General features: G+C 43.8%; 1 pseudogene; it reads right to left on the bottom strand.

Moving 5' to 3' along the window:
• Window positions 1–82: 82 nt before the first annotated feature.
• Window positions 83–20,625, bottom strand: LOC121745882 (annotated as a pseudogene).
• Between the last annotated feature and the right edge of the window lie 1,513 nt (window positions 20,626–22,138).

Here is a 22,138-nt window from a genome sequence, read left to right as displayed (position 1 = left end):
TGTACTTTCCAGTAGCCCATTTCTAATACCCAACTTCCAATACTTAGATAATTTTGTTGGTGTTATGATAAAAGGAAAACTACACAAGCTCATAATTGAAGTGCAAAAGTCCGGAGGAGAGTACCAAACAACAAACATATATAATAATAAAAAATTTAATAAATCAAACCTACAAAATGAATTAAGGTTAAGATGAGCATGTCATTGGCTTGCCTGCAGGAATCCTTATCAGATTACCTTACTTTCCCCTTCACACCAGCCATCGCGTTCCAGTCAATCTCCGGGGACGGAGAAACCAGCTCCATCTCAAAGTTTCTGAGCAGATGGCTCCATATCACCTTGATCTGAAGATAGGCAAATGGCTCCAGCTCCCGAAGATTTGTCCTCGTCTCTTCTTGGAGCAAACCTTTCAGGATCTTTGTAAATACGCGGGAGACGGTTTGCAAATGCAGGGGATGTAGCTACTATATGTCCCTTTGGTGTGTCATATTCATTCCCTTCCTTTCCTTTGTCTTCACGCGGGAGAAGCATTATTGACGGAGGGTGGAGCCTCAGAGCTTTTTTTATGCATTTGTAGAGAACTTCCAACGTCGTAATGAACCTCGTTTTCATGTATTTGCACAATCCCCTTCTGCTCCTCCAGCACGGCTGACATGTATTTGGGGTTGCATAGAAGTAAGCTCCAGTCCATGTGGAAGTAATGGAACTCGTGTGCTGGCCGTAAAGGAGCAAGCCAGTGATAAACTTGTAAAGATGGCATGATTATGCCCAAGGATGAAGAAGAATAGAACTGTAGAGAAACTTGATTTTGTATGATTTGATTGAATGAATCTCAATACAAGCACAAGCACCTTATATACTACGATGCTTCGGTGTACATGCAACAAGAGCAGAATATAAAAGCTCTAATCTAAACTACTAACTACATAATAGAAAAATAACCAACTCTTAACTACTTGACAGCTGGGAACTCGAGCATCTTCAAGCCTTCACCTCAGTTTCCTCTCTCGAAGCTTCCATGTAGATGATCTGCTTCTCGTGAGATATTTTCATGCAATCTAATAGCCAGTGACCTCCGACTCAGATGTCGGTCGCCCGTCTTTGTACTTGGAGTCGATGAAGCACTGCAACAGATCATTAGCTTTCTTGCCTGAAGCAATAATGCTTGCAAAGATATCAGCAAGCTTCTTGCGTGCTTGGTGAACTGGGATTGGAACATTGATAGGGAGCATCCCATTGTCAAGATGATGGAACAGAGCAGAAACATCATCAAACAGCTTATTGCTAACCTCTTTGATACGGTCAACAGTCGCGGAGGATGGAAGGTGTACACCCGCCGCAAAAAGGGGAAAGAGGTTGGAGGCGACGAGAGATTGGAGGAAACAGGCGACGAGAGATTGGAGAAAAGGGGAAAGCTGGCGGTGGTGAACGCAGGAGCGGATCCTAAGTTTATGCATTTCAGTTATTTGTTTTAGTATAAATAAATGTAACTAGGGAGTTCAATTCATCTTGGAGAGATCATTTCGTATTGGACGACTTGGTCGTAGGCCTCTGCGGAGGAGTGTTATTTTCCTTACTTGCTATTCAATCAAAGTGATCGTTTCTTACATTATTGCAATTACAAACCAGTGACTCAAATCAGGGAGCATCTCTCGTGCTCTTTTCTCTCCTCTCGCCTTTCACTCCTATCAATTGGTGCGGTGAACAATGGTGCACTCAAGAGCGGACTCGAGACTGGAGGAATTGGAGAGGGCGACGGGGGACTTGCGTCAGAGCAACCTCTCGTTGGACGCGGCTGTCAAGGAACTCAACTCTCAGTTCCGCCACACGGAGGACCAGGTGGCGGAGGTCCGAACCGAACTCACCGCTATGCTCCACGAGATGCGCGCGGGCTTCGCGTCACTGAACCTCAAAGATACGACCAACCCAGGGGATGGATCCACTTCAGCGAACCACGGTCCCAAACCGACGTCCGCCGGGGGTGTTTCGGCGTCGCCCATGCCCACGTTCGATGGCTCGGATGCCCTCGCTTGGCTGGCGCGGGCGGAGTAATACTTCTTGATCGCGGGGACCACTCCCGAGGATCGGGTGGGTCTCGCGATGGTAGCACTGGCGGGCGAGGCCCTCCCTTGGTACCAGTTGCTGCGACACCGAGTCCCGGATCTGACATGGGCTCGGTTCGCGAGGGAAGTGATGAAACGCTTCGGGGGCACCGGAGCATTGAACGAATACGAAGCCTTCGCAGCGGTCAGACACACCAGATCTCTGGCGGAATTTGTCACGGCGTTTGAGGCGCGCCTCGCGCAAGTGCCGGACATCTCTTGCCAACAGTACCTGGGCTTCTTCATGGCTGCGCTCCGCCCGGAGGTGCGTCTCCAAATGAAGGCCGCCAAAATCACAACCTATGAAGACGCGGTCGAAATGGCCCTGGATCTCGACATCATGGCCTCTGCTCAGCCCCAGCGGCCTGTCCCCTCCCAGACCACGGTTCAGACGCACTCCTACCCAGCTCACTCGAATCGATTAGCCACCAAAGGGTACTCTCCGACCCACTCGTACTGAACTGCCTCATCGAAACCAGTGTCCAAACGTTTCCGTAACGTGTCTCCGGAGGAATACAGGCGACACATAGCAGCAGGAACATGCGTTAAATGCAGACTTAAGTATGGACCGGCTCATAGATGCCCCCAAGACTCTCAACGTCATGATCTGCGAGGAGGATGAGGATGCAGCCGCGGATTCTGACACCGAGGACTCGGAGATCTTGGGGACAGGGCCAGAACCACAGCTTTCGGTGCTATCACTTAATGGCTTGGACATGGCCAATACAATGAAACTCTTCGGAAAAATCACCTCACAACAGGTCAAGGTCATGATCGATAGCGGCGCTAACTATTGTTTTATATCCGAGGAGTGTGCACAGCGCCTCGAGCTACCAATTACCCCTACCTCGCCTTACTCGGTGGTGCTGGGCGACGGATCCACACGGCGTGCGGCAGGAATGTGCAGGACCGTTCCGCTTGTGTTGGGGGACGAGGAGTTCATGGTGTCGTGCTACATTATTCCCCTCCGAAATATCGATGTCATTTTGGGAGTCGCGTGGCTTGCATCCCTCGGCTACGTCATGGCCAATTGGCAACGATCCTCCATGGACTTTCGAGCAAACGGACGGCCCGTCTCACTCAAGGGAGATCCGTCCCTCATGCGCCGGGAATGCTCCACCAGCGACCTCCGCTGCCTCGAGGAAGGGGACTGCTGCTGGGTCCTCCGCGCCCTGGAGAAGGAGACCCCGGTAGAGCCCTTCGGGATCGACCCAGCCGTGCCATCCACAGCCAGGTCGCACCTCCTCAAGTTGATTGGGGAGTTCCCGGCAATCACGAGGGAAGCAGTCGGCTTGCCCCCCACCGCCGGACGGACCACAGGATCCCACTTCTCCCCGGCACCGACCCCGTTTCCGTACGACTCTATCGATATAATCACTTGCAGAAAGATGAGATGGAGAAGCTCGTCGCCGAGATGTTAAGCTCCGGGGTGATTCAACCCAGCACCAGCCCCTTCTCGAGCCCGGTCCTCCTGGTGTGCAAGAAAGACGGCTCGTGGAGATTCTGCGTAGATTACAGGGCGCTCAACCAACGAACGGTCCCGGACAAATATCCTATTCCGGTGATCCAGGAGCTGCTGGACGAATTGCACGGAGCCAAGTGGTTCAGCAAAATCGACCTGAAAGCAGGGTACCACCAGATTCGGGGGGCCACTGAGGACATTCCGAAGACAGCATTCCGGACCCACTCCGGCCACTACGAGTTCCTGGTCATGCCGTTCGGCCTCACCAACGCGCCCGCCACGTTCCAAAGCCTGATGAACGACATCTTCCTCCCGGCCCTTCGGAAGTTTGTTTTGGTATTTTTTGACGACATTCTCATCTACAGCGCTTCTTGGGAGGACCATGTGCGCCACCTCCGCCGGGTTTTCGAGGTTCTTAACGCCCATTCACTCGTGGTCAACGCGAAGAAATGTCTTCTGGGTCGCACGAGCGTCGAGTATCTCGGCCACATTGTGTCTTTCGACGAAGTGAAAATGGATCCGGCCAAAGTCTCGGCTGTCCTCCGTTGGCCGGCGCCGACGTCCCTAAAGGGTGTCCGTGGTTTCCTAGGGTTGACAGGGTACTACCGCCGTTTCATCAAGGACTACGGCAAGATTGCCGCCCCATTGACAGAGCTCCTGAAAAAGCCCCTCGCTCCCCGATCTAAGACCGCATGGGATTGGCCGGCCGCTGTATCCGCCGCTTTCGACACCCTCAAATCAGCACTGACGTCAGCACCATTACTCCGGATGCCGGATTTTACAAACGAGTTCGTGATAGAGTGCGACGCTTCGGGCCGGGGCCTCGGCGCTGTCTTAACACAGGATCGTCAGCCGGTGGCATATTTCAGCAAGACATTATCCTCTCGTTGGTTGGCCAAGTCGGCATACGAGAAGGAGCTCATGGCCCTCGTTCTCGCGATCCATCATTGGCGCCCCTACTTGCTGGGTCGGCGATTCGTCGTGCACACAGATCAGAGGAGTCTGCGCCAGCTTCTAGCCCACCCCCTAGCCACTCCGGCACAGCAAAATTGGGCGGCGAAACTGGTAGGCTACGACTTCGCCATCGTGTACAAGGAGGGCAAGTTGAATCGTGCAGCAGATGCGCTATCCCGTCAAGAGGTTGCACCGGAACTCGCGGCAATCTCTATTCCGTCTTGGCCAGATTGGTCATCGGTCCAGGAGACTCTTTCGGCCGACCCACCCTTGGCAAAAATCAAAGCCGCGTTGGAAACCGGCCAATGTACTTCCCCACATTACGAGCTTGTTCATGGGACCCTATTCTATAAAAGGAGGATAGTCGTGCCACACCGATCTCCATGGATCCCGAAACTCCTGGCCGAGTTCCATGTCACCCCCACCGGGGGACACTCAGGAGCCTACCGCACATATCGACGGATCGCTTCTAACGTTTACTGGCCCGGTATGATGAAGCACGTCACTAACTTTGTCGCGGCTTGCACAACGTGCTAGAGGCACAAGGCCGACACCAAGTCTCCAACCGGCCTCCTCCAGCCCCTGCCGATCCCGAGCCGAATCTGGGAAGATATCAGCATGGATTTTATCTCGGGGCTGCCGAGAGCCGGGGGACTGGACTGCGTTTTTGTAATCGTCGACCGCCTGTCCAAATACGCCCACTTCATCGGCCTACGACACCCCTTCACGGCCCGGCAGGTCGCGGAAGTCTTCACAGACGGGGTGGTTCGCCTCCATGGTATTCCCCGGTCCATCGTGTCGGATCGCGATCCCATCTTCCTCAGCTCTTTTTGTAAAGAGTTGTTTCGAGCCACGGGTACCACCCTCAAGATGAGTTCCGCCTACCACCCCGAAACCGACGGCCAGACAGAGGTACTAAATCGGTGCCTACAAACGTACTTGCGTTGTTTCTCCTCCGACCGCCTGAAACAGTGGAACAAGTGGCTGTCGTGGGCGGAGTACTGCTATAACACGAGCGCCCATTCTGCCTCGGGCATGACACAATTCGAGACGGTTTACGGTCGCCCCCCCACGTTACACACCTTCCTCCCGGGGGAGGTACGGGCGCAATTCGTGTTGGACACTCTGCGCTCCCGCGATGAGATGTTGGAGCTACTGAGGCACCATTTGCGACACGCCCAGGACCGTATGGCGGCCTCTGCGAACAAGCGGCGTCGGGAAGTCGAATTCAGCGTAGGAGATATGGTCTACTTACGATTCCGGCCCCATCGCCAGTCCTCGCTGTTCACGGCCAGCAACAGGAAGCTCGCCCCTCAATTTTTTGGGCCCTTTAGAATCGAGGCGCGTATCGGTGAGACGGCCTATCGGCTGCATCTTCCCGACTCGGCCCGCATACACCCGGTGTTCCACGTCTCACTCCTCAAACGGGCCGTGGGGGACGCACCAGTGGAGTCAACGCTACCCAACGGCCTGGTCGACGCCGCGCCACTTTTCCTTCCGGATAAGGTGCTGGCACGACGGGCCGAGCCCCGAGATGACGACACCGTCGACCAGGTCCTCGTTAGCTGGGTCGGCCTGGGGGATGACGAGGCAACTTGGATGGACGAGGCAGACGTACGCGGACAGTTTCCTTTCTTCAGCCTTGCGGACAAGGCTGTTCCGACGGGCGGGGCAATTGATACGGTCAACAGCAGCGGAGGATGGAAGGTGTACACCCGCCGCAAAAAGGGGAAAGAGGTTGGAGGCGGCGAGAGATTAGAGGAAGCAGGTGGGGGAAGTAAGAAAATAGGAAAAGCTGGCGGTGGTGAAGGCATGAGCGGATCCTAAGTTTATGCATTTCAGTTATTTGTTTTAGTATAAATAAATGTAACTAGGGAGTTCAATTCATCTTGGAGAGATCATTTTGTATTGGACGACTTGGTCAAAGTGATCGTTTCTTACATTATTGCAATTACAAACCAGTGACTCAAATCAGGGAGCATCTCTCGTGCTCTTTTCTCTCCTCTCGCCTTTCACTCCTATCATTCTTCACCTAACAAGCATCTACTGTTGGAACATTTTAATATGGTCCAACATAATAGTCTAAAGATTGTATAATATTTATGACTATTTATTGATTGACCCGATTACGTGATCTACTAAGGTTATATAACTTATAGGGTCAAACGATTATCTATAAAAGTATGAGGACTATTGTCCAGATACTACTTTGGATAACTTTAATTTTGTTATGGGTGAAATTAAAGTTATAATAAAGTTAGGGACTTATTCTCTAAATACATGGTTATGGTCCCCAAGTGCAACCTATAAATAGGTTAATAGATTCTCAGTCCTTTTGATCATACGATATATCAAGATTTCACAGATTACAGAGAATCTGTGAGAGAGTTGTCACTTGGAAGACTAATTTTCACACTTCAGATCATCAACAACATCATAAATCCAAATTCATGTATGCTTCTGCTTTATGTTTATCAATCTTATTTAACATGTATGATTCATGTGATGAATTATGTGAATCATTAATTTGATTCCAACAATTGGTATCAGAGCCAATACAAGTTGGAATGAATTGATAATTGGTTAATTTATTGGTTAATTTATAGTTCTGTGTTGGATTCGGTAATTATGTGTTCAAATTGTTGAAGAAATTTCGGATGAAAATTCGAAACTGTTTGTTCACTTCATTCAATTCATCCGAAATTGTTTGTTCAATTCATTCTAAAGCTTTTCAATAGTGGTTGATTTTTTAATGCACGCAAACCAATATTTGATTGGTTTATGAATCGAGAGTTTATAAGCGTAATTTTTTTTTACGATTTGAATTTTTTTTGAATATTTGGTTTTTCAACACCATTCATGTTCTTCTGACGAATTAGTTGGGAAATTTCAGATTTAATTCTTGAATTTCTGGGTTCAAAATTCATGATCACGCAATCTAATATTTTTGAATCCATCAATTTCTTTCAAAATTATTTTTGAAAATTCTCTGGTTGCCGTCTGTCTTGGGTGATAACCGGCGACATCGGGCGTTGGCAGTGACGTCACAGTTAGCAGCGGTTACCGGCGATGGAATGAAACGGCGTATCGAACCGTCGTATCCCCTCCTTCACTATAACTGCTGCTATTCATTCCTCAGAATTGATGAGGGTGATAGGTTCTGGGCCTTATTTTGCTGTGGGCTGTCAACTTATTTTGTTAAGTTGCCTATTTTTTAGACCATCAAAATTTTCGGCTAGAACTTCATTTCTTTAGTTATTCTATTTTATTTACAAAATCTTTGCTAAATAGCTCGCAAGATTTTTTATATTTAATTGTTTTGGTTATTAAGTAAATAATTAAATAATGACCTAAAGCTTTTGTTATCTATCATTCTAAATGAATTAATTAAAGCATTAACTCGTCAAAGTGGGCTCTGATGTGTAGATTAATTTTATTTGGAATGTGTATTATTTGTATACTTGAAATACATGCGAATAGTTATTCAGCCCAAAGGAAGATTGTTCTTTGGCCGTGTTTCTTGTGTACTTTGTGGTAATAATATGAGATTATCCTTAAGTCATTGTGGACACTAAGTCGGCCCAAAGGAAGACTTATTGTTTGACAAGAAATGATTATCTATATTTGCTTACTACGTGTTAAGATGTCACTTGCAAGTTATTATTTTGTCCAAAGATGAAATTTTAATGTTGTGCCGACATCTTGAAATGGGAATTGTCATTATTTAATTTATTTATTTATTATTTACGTGAGCTAATTGTTATCCTACTTGTTATATTTGTTCTTTGCTAGCTAAAGAATCTGCTATTGGTTTTCAACCTTCATTTAGAAATGGTAAATTTAGTCTTTATCTAAATTCAACCTTGATTGGCACCGATTCTCTTTCTTATGGTGATAATATTTATTTGCTTAATACTATTACTTCATTTAATGAAGCCCTGCATGTGAATTCACAAGGTACAAAGCGTAAATTAATGAGTGAGAATTCTGCTACAATTTGGCACAAACGTTAGGGTCATATCTCCAAATGGAGAAAAGAAAGACATGTATCAAATGGAATTCTTACCATTCCCAATATGGCAGACTTTCAAGTCTGTGTTGAGTGCATTAAGGGGAAACAAACAAACATTAGGAGATTTGAAGCCAATCGGACTACAGACGTCATAGAACTTATCCATACAGATATCTGTGGACCGTTCCCTACTGCTTCTTGGAATGGTCAATGATACTTTATTACGTTCATAGACGATTATTCCATATATGGTTATTTATATCTAATAAGTGAAAAATCTCAAGCACTGGATACGTTCAAGAGTTATAAGGCCGAGGTTGAAAATCAACTTGGCAAAAGAATTAAGAACGTCAGATCTGATCGTGGTGGAGAATACTATGGTAGATATGATGGCTCAGGTGAACAACGTCCAGGACCCTTTGCCAGATTTCTTGAGGAATATGGAATCGTTCCCCAGTACACAATGCCCGGTAGTCCTACCATGAATGGTGTTGCTGAAAGACGAAATAGAACCCTCAAGGATATGGTTAGAAGCATGATTAGTCATTCTACTTTGCCAGAATCCCTTTGGGGAGAGGCACTTAAGACCGCAACATACATTCTAAACCGTGTACCTACTAAAGCAACTGGCGTAACTCCTTATGAATTATGGACGGGCAAAAAGCCCAGCTTAGGTCATTTACATGTTTGGGGTTGTCCAGCAGAAGCTCGGCCTTATATTCAAGTTCTATGATCCCACAACTAGATCATTTTTCGAGACGAATAATGCAATGTTCTTTGAGGAAGTTGAGTTTGGGGTGGAAGCTGGTATGAAGAATTGTCACTACCGCACATACTAGGGATAATAAAACGAGGAGGTCGTGACCACGGGAAAGCAATAAAGGACAACATTTAAAGGACGACAATTCATATGAAAGACCCAATTAACTTAAGAAGGGGAATATTTTAGTTCATTGAAAAGTTAAGCAACGGATTTTAGTTCAAAATACTTAATGTCATAATTTCAATATCAAATAGTGCGGAGATTTCTAGCAAACAATTTTTCAAAGAAAACAGCGGAAAAATAAATATCAAAAATCCAATTAACTCCTAAAAGAACATTTGTTTTAGTTTACGAAAACTATTTTAGAGTAACGAAGTAAGCAGCGGGTTGCAGTCTCAAAGTATTTGACAAGACAAAAATCGTAAGAAATAAAATAAATTCTTGCGACACAGTTTCAATAATAGCAGCGGAAATAGGTTATCAAGAGAGTCATAGGATGACGTCTATGCATGAGGACACAACGCATCCAAAATTCCTAGGCCGACTCAACATCCATCGCAACATCCCGCTCAACTGCACATAGGGAAAACATATGCAGGGCTGAGTACTTGTTGTACTCAATGGGCTCATGCCGAAAACATTTTATAGCAGTTATGTCATCCATACCAGTGATCTCGAGTTTTACATGTAGTTAAGAAATATCATCGAGAACACAAAAACGTTTCATAGACTGGCCAGTCAAACAATCTCCCCATTTTCTCAATAATCCATCAATCACAATCATCATTCCACAGTGCGACGAAAGTGTGGCCACACTATTCGCCCACGAGACCGGCCGACTAGCAAGGACGGCTCACGATCCCACCAGTGTACACAGCCTGATAGGGTTTGCGGCCCTACTCAGACCCGAATTCGTTTCACAACACAACCATATAGCCTAACGGAGCAAGCTCAGACGAACTAGGCATCAGACAACAATCTCATAAACAAAAACAATATGGCATGGCATAACAAGTTAAACCACCCAACTCAAAGCAACCCTCGTTCCTTGTGCTCACGTACACACAACAACCCTTGCCAACACCACAACACAATCAGCCTTCCATCAATACAAATTATCATGCATGTCCTATCGTTCCTTTCATCGTTTTCTTAATTTATCCATCCCAAACGTTCATCACATAAGGAAATATACCATAATATATCTCAACGTATAGCACATAACCACGCCATAAGATATGTTCCTTAATCACACATGCATCATGTAATTCATCTAAACTTGACAACTACTATTTTTAACATGACAGAAAACTGGCAAAACTGTGCAATCGTTTTGTAAAAATCACCAAAACTTCATCCGACCTCATATGAAGCTAAACTTTGGTCACCACATAGTATACACATTCAAGTTCATCTAGTTAAAATTTCATACCAAAATCATGTCATTTGGTCAGTCAAAACAAAAGTGCAACTCTCTGGTTGGAACACAAAAATTCTGGCAATACTGCGCAGTCCAATTGAAAAATTTGTCAAAAACTTCATCCGATGTCCAATGAGGCTGAACTTTTCACGCAACATAGAAGACACATAAAATTGCATCCAGTCAAAAATTCACATCAAAATAAGGCCATTTGGTCGGTCAAATAAAAAACGAAACTCTCTGGGCGAGAATACATGTTTCTGGCAGAATTGCGCCGTCAACTTCACAATTTCATTAAAAATTCATCTTTCTTCAAAAGGGGCTGAAATTCGTGTAAAATACATAAGACAACTCAAAATTTACTCAGTTAAAAATTCGTGTCAAAATAAGATTGTTTGAGTGGTCAAAATCATGTCGGAATCCACTCTCCGAACGCCACAATTTTCAGGCTTCACAATTTCGAAATTAGGGTTTATTCCTCATTCATCCAAACACAATTATTCATGCTTCCAACACACAATCATGCTTCAAAGAGTTCTCACAATCGTGTTCTCATATATTCACATATCATTCACCAATGAATCATCCAAACTTCACACATATTCATTCAAAATCGCACATCCACAAATTTTCTCACACAAACATAAATTCCCACCGATTAATTTTGCGATCTATGATTCCTACACTCACTATATGCATGAGGGATTCAAAAACAACGATTCAATGGAAAGGATGAGGAAAAGATTTTAAATTATACTTTCTTGAATCAAAATCAAACGGTAGAAACAAGGATTGATGCGATTCCTCGGAAACTCTTGAAATTCCAACTCCAATGGATGCAAGAACAAGAATTGAATGAGAGTTTTTGGAGAGAATGTAAAGAGGGAGGAGGAGGCGTGTGAGAGTGAGGGAGAGAGAGGGAGAGAGAGGTGGACGGTTGGGAGGGGAAAAATATGGGGGCTAGGGTTAGGTTTAGGTGATTTTATAGTAGGTTTAATCCCCAACTAAATTAATTTATTAATTAATTGTGGAGGAATAAAATAGAGACCAATAAATAAAATCTCACAATTAAAAGAAGGGAATTTTCGAAAATTGGCTATTAAATTAACAAGGAATTTATTTGGTATTTACTTGTAGAGAAATATATTCACAACTTAGGAATTAAAACAATGAATATTTCATAAACAAGGGAACAAAATAAATTAAATCTCCAAGTAGGAAATAAAAGGGGGAGAGCGAAAATTTAATGGGTGCACAAGGAAAATTATTTAAATCCTAAATTAAATAAGAATATGATTTAAATTTGGAAATTTCTTTATAGGAAAAGACTCCCATAAAATAGGTAACAATTAAATAAATTTCCACAAGGAAATTTGAAGCATAAGAGGCGTGTGATATGGAGAGCACAATACAAGGAAAATATTCACATCCCCAATTAATTTGACTTAGGTATTAATTTGGAATTTATTTGAATAGAAGGAATTCCACAAAGCAGGGAAACAATTATTAATTCCTTCTTAATCAAAGGGGCCGAAAATTTGGGTATTATTCCCACAAGGGAATAATTCGAATATTAATCAAATTATGGTGAGGAAACAAAATGTGACAAGATTTAATTAGATTTAAAATAATGAAGGGAATCAACAAGATACCAATTAAATCAAAGAAATAATTCATCCTCCTAATTAAATTAGGGGATTTTTTCGAAATCCCTCAAGGATAGGCTTGGGTTCTAAATTCATGTAGTACAAGTTTGGAATAGTTTGTTTTGGATTTAATTTGGATAAATATCCCAAAACAATTAATTAAATCCAAGAAAAGAATATAGTTTCCAATAATTGGAGGGGCCGAAAATAGCCACTTTATTTGGCTAGAACAAAATGCATGCTCTTATTTAGATTAATTTCCCACATTGAAAAAAAATAAATAACACTTCATTCCAAATCACCCATGAAAATTTATTCCACATGGCCAACTCAATCACGTAGCAACAATTAAATTTCATAAAAGAAAATTTTCCACTCGACATCCATATTAAAAAAAAGTCGCAAAAATTTTTGGGATGTTACAAGAATGTTGTCTTTGAAGAGGAAGTAATTTCACTTCTCTTCATTCCAGAACAAGACGACACTCTTGTAATTCCTATTCCGCCTCCCGAACAACAACATGAAGAACAACCTCAAGCTCCTCAAGAACATGACGAAGCAGTGCCACTAAGAAGATCCACTAGAGTGAGGAGACCTGCAATATCTACAGATGAATATATTGTATATCTCCAAGAGCATGAGGTAGACATTGGAGTGATGGAAGATGACCCAGTCACTTTCCGTCAAGCCATTGAAAGCTCTAATGCTAAAAAGTGGATCGATGGTATGATTGAAGAGATTAAGTCTATGCAAAGCAATGACGTTTGGGATCTTGTCCCATTGCCTGAAGGTGCAAAACCCATTGGTTGCAAGTGGATTTTTAAGACCAAACGGGATTCGCAAGGCAATGTGGAAAGATATAAGGCTCGTCTTGTAGCAAAATGCTTTACTCAAAAAGAAGACATCGATTTTACCGAGACTTTCTCTCCAGTTTCAACGAAAGACTCATTCAGAATAATCATGGCACTAGTGGCTCATTTTAATTTGGAGCTACATCAGATGGATGTAAAGACAACGTTTCTTAATGGAGACATTATAGAAACCATTTATATGGTGCAACCTAAAAACTGTGTCTGGTGACCCAAAGAAGATGGTATGCAAACTTAAGAAATCCATCTATGGTCTTAAACAAGCGTCTCATCAGTGGTATGTTAAATTTCATCAATTTGTCGTCTCATTTGGTTTTGACACAAATCCAGTTGATGAATGCATATACTATAAGTTCAGCGGGAGCAAATTCATTTTCCTGGTTCTATATGTCGACGATATTCTACTTGCTTGCAATGATGTAGATTTATTACGTGACACCAAGAAATTTCTATCAAGAAAATTCGAAATGAAAGACCTTGGAGATGCTTCTTTTGTATTAGGAATCCAAACATCGAGATCGTTCCTTAGGTGTACTTGGATTATCACAAAAGAGCTACATCGATAAAGTATTGGCAAGATTTGGTATGAAGGATTGTAGACCAGGAGATACCCTTGTGGCTAAAGGTGATAAATTCAGTTTAAATCAATGCCCCGAAAATGAGCTTGCATGAAAGGAAATGGAATTACTTCCCTATGCATCGGCTGTGGGAAGTCTTATGTATGCACAAGTATGCACGCGTCCGGATATTGCGTTCATAGTAGGCATGCTAGGCAGATATTTTAGTAACCCCAGCATGGATCATTAGAAAGCAGTCAAATGTGTTTTGTGGTATCTGCAAAGAACAAAGGATTATATGCTCACTTATAGGAAATTGGATCAGCTTGAGATCATTGGGTATTCTGATTCGGATTTCGCGGGATGCCAAGACAGTCGTAGATCCACGTCAGGTTATGTTTTCATGCTAGCCGGAGGGGCTATAACTTGGAAAAGTGTTAAAAACCTTGATAGCCACCTCTACAATGGAAGCAGAATTCATAGCTTGTTTTGAGGCATCACAACATGGAGTATGGCTGCGAAACTTTATTCAAGGACTGCAAATTGTGGATAGTATTGAAAGACCACTCAAGTTATATTTTGACAATAAGTCCGCAGTCATGTACTCCAACAACAACAGGAGCTCGTTGAAGTCTAAACACATTGACATAAAGTTCCTTGTTGTTAAGGATAGAATTCAGAGTAGACAATTGCAAATTGAACACTTAGGTTCGACTTCCATGCTTGCGGATCCTTTTACTAAAGGTTTACCGCCTTCGGTCTTTCATGAGCATGTATATCACATGGTGTTCGACCTTGTGATACTTTGGTTTAGTGGGAGTTTATGTTCATCTATGTAATAATATTGAATTTCAATTATATTAAGTGCACACTTTAGTTACTTTGGTTTTAGTTACTTTGAATTATGCTTTGGCCTTTTCTGATCTCACTATAGTTTCAGAGGACCAGTTGAAAATAGACATGCAAAAGATCACATAGTATGTAATTTTTCATGCTGCACACTCATATTTTGATTTGTGTTGCTAGATGCGTTGATATTTGTGATCACTGATGAGTTTAGTCATGTATACTTATTGTGACTTAAACATCTTTAGTTCTATATTAATATGTTTAGTAGACCAGATCGGTATAGATGATTAATATAAAAAGTAAGCGCGCAACTTCAGTAATGAACAATCATTTGGTGACTTTTATGTTGGCCCAAGTGGGAGATTGTTGGAGCATTTTAATATGGTCCAACATAATAGTCTAACGATTGTATAATATTTATGACTATTTATTGATTGACCCGATTACGTGATCTACTAAGGTTATATAACTTATAGGGTCAAACGATTAACTATAAAAGTATGAGGGCTATTGTGCATGTACTACTTTGGATAACTTTAATTTTGTTATGGGTGAAATTAAAGTTATAATAAAGTTAGGGACTTATTCTCTAAATACATTGTTATGGTCCCCAAGTGCAACCTATAAATAGGTCAATAGATTTTCATTCCTATTGGTCATACGATATATCAAGACTTCACAGGTTATAGAGAATCTATGAGAGAGCGTTGTCACTTGGAAGACTAATTTTCATACTTCAGAATCATCAACAACATCATGAATCCAAATCCATGTATGTTTCCGCTTTATGTTTATCAATCTTATTCAACATGTATGATTCATGTGATGAATTATGTGAATCATTAATTTGATTCCAACATCTACTTGCAGTCGGTAAAATGAGATGTTCCAATTCATATTTCAGATCTACTTGCAGTCAGTTGAAAAAAAGGAAGATCGTCAAATTTCTCATCTTTCAGAAGAATGATCAAATTATAAGATTGTCAGCAAGCCGAATTTTTATAAAAAAAAGTGAAATAACCAAACATCTCGAGCCAGAATCTACTTTTTTTGAAGATTCCACTCAAATGTAATTCACTTATTTGCCAAAGACAACTCCGTTGCACACTTACTAATCATTCCCAGCAAATCAGAGCTTGAATTGAAAAGAAAAAAAATAATACTTTGATGCAGACTATGAGATGGCGCAATAGTTACAATAGCTGCAGTGTTCTATAGCAGATGATTAGCAAAACCAAAGTCGAAAAAGTGAACTACTTCATTAGTCCATAACCTTTTGGGTTGTAACACTACAGACCCCTAACAAAAAACTGCGCCACAGAATCCTAACATTTAATATAACTAGTACATCCCCTGCGCGTTGCGCAGCTGATGACATTCGTAGTAAATCCCATACTTCGTGCAAAATGTTAACAAAAGAAATTATTTTAGATGCTCCGTGCTCAAAATTTTTGTACCAAATTAGTTGGGACAAAAGGAGTACAATATTTAAGAATACATATTTATTGATGAAAAATAAATTTATCTATCAAGTGTCTGTTGGTTTCTGGGATTACAAGAGATAAAAGCTGGGCGTAATACAAACCCAAAGAAGGAATACAAAAGGAGAAACTGAACTAAAAAATTACAACTGAAATTGAAACAGTAACCGTGAATAAGTTTATCCGAGTCGAGGAGGCCTCTTCCCTCAAGACGAGATACGCCCCGGTAGTGCTCTGAAGTGTTGGGTCGTATCGCTCGACTCTAATGTCGAATGACTAGACTCAGGAGTAAGCGAGTGTGCACATATGAGAATTAATGCAAAGCTTGGTCCAGACACAACGCTCCTTAAATCCGCTGAATCACTGGGTCCAGGAACTCTAGAGAACTACAGTGTTTTTGTCGTTGGACACACTCGACTCCTCTTCAAAAATAAATCCCTCAACCCGAATACTATGAATTAGTATAGGGAAGTGGGGTCGATCCCACAGAGATGGATTCGCAAAGTAGTGCTACGAGACTATGGGAACAAACGGCTGCTGCCACACAAAGGGGTTGAGATTTAAACTACCACTAGATCTAGGCAAGAAATGTAAACGCTAGACCTAAGACACAGAAAAATTACTGGAGTCAAACATCAATGCCGACAGACCCAATTACCCCCTAGACTAAGTAAACGACTACCTAATCTAGCTAAACAGTAAGCAACTAACAGTGGGGACCATATTTCCAAAAATAGCAAGTACGGTAAAAAGCTGCAGATAACCAACCCATGCTCCAGCTAACTACGACATGCACCTTTGCAACTAAACTAAACTCGCAGATGAAGAAAACAGAGTACACTCCTAAATTTAAACAGAATATAAAGATTTGGACTCCGGAAACTTGCTATGAATCGGAAATACATCAGATCTACGTAAACTAAGCGAAATGAAATGAAAACACGTAAGCTAGGCATAAAATTTAAACACTCCTGCTCAGAATTACTTCAGACGCTTAATCCACTCCGGATCCAAGCCATCCGAACTCAACAACCAACAAAATCAACTCCATAACTCCGATTCTCACAGATCTGCTCCGATCAACTCCAGATTCCACAATCACAAACAACTCCACAACATCAGCAAAACAAAACCCCGATTAATCCACAAACAAACTCCATTCTTCCAGATCTCACCATTAACCTGCAATAATCTAGAAAATAACCACGAAAACAAGCAACTCCAAGAGAAGGACGGTGCTACAACCCACAAACACTATCGGAAAGCTAAAAGTGAACCCCAGCGCGAACCCGAGATCCTCCACGAATTAGAACCAAGTATGTGAAAAGTGAACTGAGCAACAGGCTGTTCGTGAGGCCTCCACCGAGAAGGTCCCTCCAGCTTGCATGCTTCTTCCTTTTATAGATGCGGACATAGCCTTCTAGAGTCTTCGTAGAAATCCCTATTCTACCCTTCAACTCCGAGGCTTCCTCCATCAAGCAATGTCTTTCATAATGTCCACTTTTTTGCCAGTTTCCTAGGACTATGCAAGCGTCCTCTTCTTTTCCTGGATCTAGCGAAAACCTTCACATACCTGGCTTAAAACATGCGTTAGACCCAGTAATTTCACGAAATAAAACCCCTAGACCGATGCATGAAATTAGCCTTATCAAACTGCTCACACTTAAACCATGCTTGTACTCAAGTATGAAAGACAAGAGAAAGAAATAAGGTGAATTTCAATGCACGGTCCCCAAGAACGACTCTACAAACAAAAACAAAACAGACTCCTGGACCTAGACAACTGGCAAAATAAAAAAAAGTCTTATAAAAAAAACAACACAAAGAATCAAAACACAAACAAGCATGAACTAGGTTCGACTTTTAGGCAACCGTCCCCACAGCTCAAGTTCAATCCGATCGTCTACAGTCTTCAAATCTTCCCCCTTCCCTCTTCTACCTAAACGGTCCGTCAGTTCGTCAAGATAGCCTATTGACACCCCAGCTGTTAGGTTCGCTCGATCACTCATTCCTCACCAGGGATGTTAGGATCGATTCACTCTTAAGTCAATGACACATCACTGATGCTTCGGGTTATGAGAGTTTCTCCTTTCTACAGTCCCCTTTTCCTTTTAAATCCTGGGTCAGGTTACTATTGCTTCCTGCCCTTAGATTTCTTTTTTTTTCTTCTATTCCCCCTTTTATATATATATTTTTCCTCCTGGACTTCGTCCAGCTTATACCTCCGAATTTTTAGTTTATTTCTCCCCTGGACTTCGTCCAGCTTATACCTCCATTTCCTGGACTTCGTCCAGCTTATACCTCCATTTCCTTTTTTTCATACTCTACTCCCTAAGCATCAAGTGGCAGCCCAATTTACATGTTAGCACAAAAAAAAGTGTTTAGGCTTATAACTCGCTCTTATAGTAGGGCTGCACAGCTGGGATATCTAGGGCTTTTTCCATCGTCCCAACTTCATTCAGATCACCTTTGGTTTATTAAGGAAGAAGGTGTCAAAGTTGACATGCATTCTCTCTTCAATCGTTCTTACTAAGGGAAACCTGCCTTATTATCTCACTAGCACATGCGAAACACACATCCTAAAGACTCTTAAAACAGAAAGAATACGAACACCATACTTACTCCCCCCCTCCCACTTCACTCAAGCTTGTCCCCAAGCTATCCTAGTGAAGGGGGGAAAAGGAAGTAAGAACAGCAGACAACAGACACAAACGCAAACAAAGCACAAAAACAAAACAAAACTTCTCAAACTTACACCGAACATCGGGCTAAGTGGGAGAAAGCGCAACATACAAAATCAAAACAAAGCAACCCCTTCTCACACTTAGACCAAAAATTGGGCTAAGTGTAGGAAGTTATAACACATATATACAGAACGATGCATGCTGGCACATAAAAAACACAAGCAAAAGAAAAACGAAAAGTAAAAGACAGAAAAGTAAAAGTTACTTGGTTCTGGGGGAAATTCAATTCGGGTTCTGGCCCCCGCGGGAGCCAGACTTGGGTGGCACTGTCTGTTGGTCATTTTAACTTTCTTTCTTGCCGGTGACTCCGGCGTCTCCTTCTGATCTTCTGTGGGTCGGGGTACGGTTTTCCTCAAAAGTACAGGCCTGGAGGAAGACGGGGTGGTCTGAGGCCTTTGGGCTTGTGGCGGCTTCTGCACAGCTAGACTCCCTTGACCTGGCGTCTTGGAACCGCCGCTAGGTTCAGGAAGTCCCATCGGTGTCTCGGGGAAGTTCGCTTGAAGCCACTTCGTCATCTTCATCATCAGTGCGACGGCCTCCGCCATCCTATCGGAATGCCTTGACGATTCTACCACTAGGTCGGTGATACGCCCCTTCAGGGCTACGACCTCCTCTCTACTTCTCCTCATTTCCCTCCGTATCTCCGTCACTTCTTTTCGTACACCGATTACCTCCTTCCTCACATTCTCTACGTCGCTTCTCACTTCCTCAACTAACTTTCTGACTTCTGCATCCTCAGCACGGTCCCTTCCTTTACCCCTTAGGGCCACAATCCCCTCCAAAACCATTTTCATCTCTGACCTCAACCATCCAACCTCTTTCCTTACTTCTTCTACTTCTATCCTGGCTCCGGCTTCCATGTCAGCGGTATCCTTCGCCTCCACCATCTCAGGCTCCTGCTTCGTCTGCGCCTCCGACTGACCAACCTCATAAAAGCAGACGTCCCTTCCCTGTGTAATGAGCAGCTCCTTATTGAAAAAATAGTCCACGTTGAACACCTCCGGGGGTAGACACATCTTCACTTCTCTGCAGGACTTGTGGATTTTCATAATAATGTTTCGTTGCAGGTAAGCCCCTAGAAGGTGGCATGTGTAAAGATGTCGGGAAGGGTTGGCTGTCACTTGATGGCAGGCTTGGGCTAACCAATAGCCCAAGTGAACACGTACTCCCTTGGCCATGCACCAAGTAAAGTACAAGTCGGGGGTCGTCAGAGCGTTGTTAGCTGTGCCCATCAGGTTGTAGCTAATGAAGGTCTGGGCGAATCGCAGAACCCTGTTCTCAATATGGTGGGCCTTCGACCAGCTGGTTTTGAACTGACCTACCCTAGGGTGAGCCACAAACTCCCATGCGTTCTGCGTCTTGAATCCCGGCGTCAGCTTCGGCGGACCAATCATTCTCTCGCTCCACAAACCCTCATCATCCTCTGTGCGCGTAAGCAGTCCCATCCGTAGAGTCCATTCACGGATGCTCATCACATGCTCTTCATTGAAGAGCCGGAATTTGATGGAGTCAGCATTAAGATCGGTGGTGGACTTAAATCGGAAGGTGGAGAAGAATTCCCTTGCCAGGTCGATTGGAACTTCGGCGGTGCTGTGCTTGAGCAACCAATCAAAGCCGATTGCGTCGATATAAGTTCGGAATTCATCATTGCAAGCTATCTGCTTGAGCTCCGATGAGCTGTACATTTTTCCAGACTTAGCGTACTTGCCCTGGGCACTCTTCTCCTTGTGGATGGTTGCGCGTTTCGGGTCGTCAAACTTTCTCATCTCGTCCAGGAGCTTGCTTGTAATCCAGATCTCAGTTGGCTCAAAGTTGAGCTCCTCTTCTTGTTCTTCTTCAGACTCACTAGACCCAGCAGAATCCTCGGGCTCTGCAGCGTATGGTACCTTGGCAGGTAGAGGAAGTGGGGATTCAGTGGATTTCCCTTTCGCCTTCTTGGTCTTGGAAGGAGCAATTTGTTTCCCCTTCCTTTTCTTCTCGGCCGCGTGGCGGCGTTCCTCTGCATCACTCTTCTCTCTGCTCATTCTGGGAGATTCTGCCTGTTCAGGTGCTGTGGCTTCTGGACCCAGCATTTCTCCCTCCGTCTGCTGGACAGTTTCATCTATCTCATCAAGCAGGCTCCGACGAGCCTGTCTCCGCGCTTCCCTTGCGTTAACCGGTGAATCGGTCCCTTCGGGGACATCAGTCAGATCCACTATCAACTCCAACCCGACATCGACGGATTCTTGGACATTCTCAGCACCGAGGGCTTCTCCTTCCTCGTTCAACAATGGGGTTGCCCTTGCAAAATAAACAGGAGTCTCTATCCCCTCCGAACCTTCTCCAACGTGGGTTTCTGTACCCGCAGACTTCTCAGGGGTTTTCCCCTCTCTGACATCTTCCTCAGTAATTAGGGCTTCGTCGCCCCCAACCACTTCTGGGGTTTTCCCCTCCACAGTTCTTTCAGCATCTAGGGCTTCGTTGCCCTCTGGAATTTCATCTCCATCAACAGGGGTTTCCCCCTCAACAAACTCCTCTAAAACAGGGGTTTCCCCCTCAACACGGCTATCAGTAATAGGGGTTTCCCCCTCAGAAACACCAACCACTCTATCCTCTAAAACAGGGGTTTCCCCCTCAGTGGGAGATCCTAACCTAGGTGCACTTACGGCCAACAACTCCAACCCCGCGGCCAGATCTGCTTCGTCTTCACGAGTTTCTGCAGCGGTTGGTTCTAAAACGGCGGCAGTGGGTTCTGCGACGGCCTCCGGCTCAGCGGTGGTTTCTTGAACGGTCTCTGGTGGTGGTGCGGAGGATGTTGAAGTGGTTGGTACGGATTTCCCCATTACAGCCACGAACATGGCAAACGCCTCCATTGCCTTTTCTGGTCCCCCAAATTTTTGTAGCATGTCTGCCATAAACGCCGCCGCACTTGAATCGGCGGATCCTGGGTGTTCCCTGCACTTTGCTTGTTATCCATGGAGAATTCTGCAAAATTTTTTGACAAAGACTTGGGCGGAAACTTCTTCGATTAGGGTTAGAAAAGAAAACTTAGAGAGAATTTGGGATGTAGAGAGAGAGAGTAAGTAAGTGAAAGGGGGGAGTAAGTAAGTAAAAATAAAAGAACACGGTATTATCCGATAAGTATGGGCGAGGACTGTTTCTGCAGGTGGGTTGCAGGCATGACGCCAGCGACTGTACGCCTCCCATAAAGGTGTCTTTTGAAATCCGAACCAGTGCCAACTCCCTCCAAAATTTTACTTCTCAATTCCCTGCCCAAGTAACTTCCTTCTGCAAAATCAC

This window comes from Salvia splendens, chromosome 8 (assembly GCF_004379255.2).
Source record: "Salvia splendens isolate huo1 chromosome 8, SspV2, whole genome shotgun sequence".
NCBI classification, from domain to species: domain Eukaryota; kingdom Viridiplantae; phylum Streptophyta; class Magnoliopsida; order Lamiales; family Lamiaceae; genus Salvia; species Salvia splendens.
This window is presented reverse-complemented; position numbering and strand designations above follow the sequence as displayed.